Raw genomic sequence first — 4349 nt, 5'->3', positions numbered from 1 at the left:
CGAAGGAAGAAGAAAGCTTAATGAAACACAGGCAATTTCAGATTTTTATCCCAGAAAAACGAACCATTCATCCGGTGATTTTTCTTAAATCTTTTAGTAACGCATTTCCACGCACTTGGAGTGACCGGAAAAAGATTTCATATATTGTCGGTTACATCCAAGGCGATGCAGCTGTCTGGGCATACAGTCAAGCTGACGTATGTACCACGTACAGTGAGTTTGAGCGTGCTTTTCTGAACAAATTCTGGTCGCAATCCGTCCAGGAGCGACTCAGAAGACAAATTCTAGAACCTGAAACTTTTAACAGTAAAAATGGCAACTTACGCAGATATTTTGAAAAATACTTGAACATGGGACACTTTTTAGACGAACCAGTCGCAACACGCGATATACTCCGTGCGTTGAAGGCCAAATTGCCTTTCAACATTAAAGAAAAACTCCTACATATCCCGGATGACGATTCAGATTATTTTTTAACAGCTTTAGATTCGGTTGACATGTTACTTGAAGATCAGCGCTTCGCGCGGCAAAACAGCAGCCACAATGTTTACACTAGTGGAATGCAAAACATGCAGGCTTGCCAACTCAATTCTGGCGCGCCCACAGTTGGATACGCGGTACAACAAAAACAGCAAACTCACATGCCGTCTTAATACGGAAATCAAAATCAACACGCGTATTCCAATACAAACAATAGTTACAACAGTAATAACACTTCATGCGGCAATCCATACAAAAGGCACCGCGGTAATAACTACAACGGTAACAACGGATACATAGGCAACAACAAAAACACAAACAGAAACAGAAATAATAATAACTACGAGCCAAGACAGCGTCAAGGCTGGACTCGTAACGATCAGTACTTTCATTCAAACACTGCTTTACCACAGCAGCCACCAGGACAAAATTGGAGCATACCTTATGACCGACAGGTAAGTTATAATGCGCAACAGCAACAACAACCGCAAAAGTTTGGAGATCACAATAGGCAATATCCGAATGTGAATATAATAGAAATGACACCTGACACACAACCTCAATCTGTGTCAGTACCTAGTACAAATGCTAATCCAACAAACTAGAAACAGTCACTTCTATGCCCCAGGTCGTGGCTGAGGAATTCTTGGGGGGCGACTTCAATGTTAATCAGTTATTTGGCACCACAGTTGAACATCAGAATAATGATATTCCGAATAATTCTAAACAAAAATTACCTGTTTTATTTATAAGATACAACCACAATAACAATATATCAGATGAACTTTTACAAGACAGTACACAATGTCGTTCAAACACAAATGAAATTGTTTTAGCATTTACCACTGGTGTAGTAGGTGGGATTCCAACTACTATTATTCTAGATACAGGTGCAGCTGTGAGCGTTTTGTCTTTTAATTTCTATAAAAAGATGTGTGAATTGGAACCTGTGCCTGAGTTTCCTGCCCAAAACTGTAAAATAACTACTGCACTAGGTAATAAGTCATGTAGGGTTACGAAGCAAGTTTTTGTAAACATTAAAATAGGTAATGGAACCGTACAATGGCCATTCCTGGTTGTACAAAACCTTGTGACAAATTGCATATTAGGAATAGATATTATGAGCGAGAAGGACTGCATTATAGACTTCTCCAAAGGTAAATGTATTTTAAATGATAGAGGCAGAGTAATTATTATTGATTTGGACAGGAGAACTCTTAAGCATGACAAACACTGTAAAGGGTACAAGGTTCAGTTAGTACTTGACAATGACATTCAAGACACGCACACACACTCATTTGACACAGAGCTAATGGACTTGAAAACATTGCTTGATCATAAGATAAATGAAGCTACAGCTCTCAGTGCACATGAACGTATAAAACTACAGGAAGTGTTATCCAAATATTTACAAGTTTTTGCCAAACGAATAGGTGTTATCAACACGTATGCGTACAAGATTGAAGTTAAGCCTCACAAGATCTTCTACCACAAGACATATAACGTACCGTTATCTCAACGACCTGCTGTGTGGCAAGAATTAAAACAAATGTTAGACTGGAAGGTCATTGAACCATCCACCTCACCTTACTGTAGTCCTCTACTTGTTGTCAAAAAATCAAATGGAAGCATTAGGTTAGTGTTAGACGCACGAGCAATTAATGAAATAATTTTACCAGTTCACACAAAACCCGAAAATTTAGAAGAGCAATTACAGAAATTTCTAGATGCAAAGTATTTTTCCACAATAGATCTCGCTAATTCATTTTGGCAGGTGAGTATCACTCCTGATTCTCGGAAATATACTGCATTTATGTTCGGGGGGCGAACCTATCAGTTTTGTGTTCTACCTTTCGGACTGAATGTCAGTTCTGGGGTATTCATTACAGCCCTGGATACCGTGCTTGGCGATGATTTAGTTGAGACAGTCACACACTATGTTGATGATATACTGATAGCTACACAGTCTTGGAATGAACACCTTGACACACTTCAAAGAATTTTAGAAAAATTTGCACAAGCTGGAGTCACAGCCAATCTTAGAAAATCAAAGTTTGGTTGCAGTGAGATAAAATATTTAGGACATATCATTAATTCACAGGGCATACGTCCTGATCCCAGTAAATTAGTTGCTATCAGAAACTTTCCTAGTCCTCGAACTAAAAAGCAGTTAAAATCATTCCTTGGGCTATGTTCGTTTTTCAGACGTTTTTTACCACAACCACTTTTGAACAGTAAACATCTGCTAAATCTATTCAGAAAGAATCAAGTTTGGATCTGGTCGGAACAGTGCCATAATGACTTTAATACAATTAAACATGCTTTAGTGAATGCAAACTTATTGAGCCATCCAGATTTCAATTTAGATTTTTGTATGACTTGTGATACTTCACGTACTGGTTTGGGATGTTGCTTATTTCAAGTTGTAAAGAATAAAGATAAGGAACAGATAAGAATTATTGGGTTTGCGAGTCGTACTCTATCTGAATGTGAGCGTACATACTCCACTACTGAGTTAGAAACACTTTCCATAGTATGGGCATTCAAGAAATTCAATTATTATTTATTTGGAAAACATACAGTAATTTACACCGACCACCAGGCCCTGACATTTTTGTTAACTTGTAAACTTGTACATCCTAGACTATCACGATGGGCAGTTACACTTCAGAACTACTCTTTTGAAATTAAGTACATAAAAGGTAAGGACAACACCATTGCCGACACTTTGTCTAGACTTCCACAAGGTATGAATGAAACCAACAGTGACTTAGAAAATATAAATGACTACAGGATTCTCTTAATGCAAGACAAGCAGTATCACCAATATTATATTGATATGTGCAGAAACATGGCTAAATTACAAAAATCTGATCCTCACTGGTATAAGATAATAACATTACTGGTAGAAAAACACAATTATCCTTTGACTAAGTATTACAAGTTACACAATGATGTGTTATTTTATCGCCGACATTCAAATGCTACTAACTGGTGTGTATGTATTCCCAAAGAGTCTGAACGTAATCTAATTTGGCACACACACTTAGTTTGGGGTCATTATGGGACGAAGAAGTGTTTAGCAAAGCTCAGCACATACTGTTATTTTAGCAATATGAGAAGGAAAATTTACAGGGAACTGAAAACATGTGTCATATGTCAAAAATCAAAACCTCAGAATTTATCCACAAAGACAGATTTACATTCTATTTTACCCAGTAAACCCCTGGAAATTCTGTGTACTGACATCAGTGGACCGCATCCAGCAAGCTCTGGAGGCGTCAAATATATCTTGGCTTTTTACGATATATTTTCTAAACATGTAAAACTTTATGCTTTAAAATCCGCCACTGCAAGTGCTATAATACGAAGATTCTCAAGTGATTACCTGACGCACGTGGGAAAACCTAAAGCAATTCTGTCAGATAATGCAGCATACTACTCTGGGTACAAATGGAGAAATTTCTTGAAGGACAATAACATTAAAAGTATATCTATTTCAAAGTTTAGTCCATAATGTAACGCGACTGAGAGACTTTTCCGAGAATTAAACCGATTCATGAGGACCTATATTTAATCAAAACATACTAATTGGGTGTCCTACCTAAGTCTTTTCGAAGACGTACACAATAACTTAAATATTTACGATACAAATTACACACCTAACGAGATCATGTTCAATTGCAAACAGAACGATCAGTGGATAGAACCATTACCTAAGTTGTCAGACAAGGAAATCACACCTGAACAGAAAATAAAAGAAGTTTTGACTACGCTGACACATCACACACAGATACGAAACAAACATCACAGAAACATAATAAAAAGAAAACAAAAATTCGAGGTAGGAATGCTTGTACTACTTCGTA

This window comes from Schistocerca nitens, chromosome 4 (genome assembly GCF_023898315.1).
Source record: "Schistocerca nitens isolate TAMUIC-IGC-003100 chromosome 4, iqSchNite1.1, whole genome shotgun sequence".
Lineage (NCBI taxonomy): Eukaryota > Metazoa > Arthropoda > Insecta > Orthoptera > Acrididae > Schistocerca > Schistocerca nitens.
The sequence above is the reverse complement of the archived record's forward strand: the minus strand, read 5'-3'. Positions refer to the sequence as shown.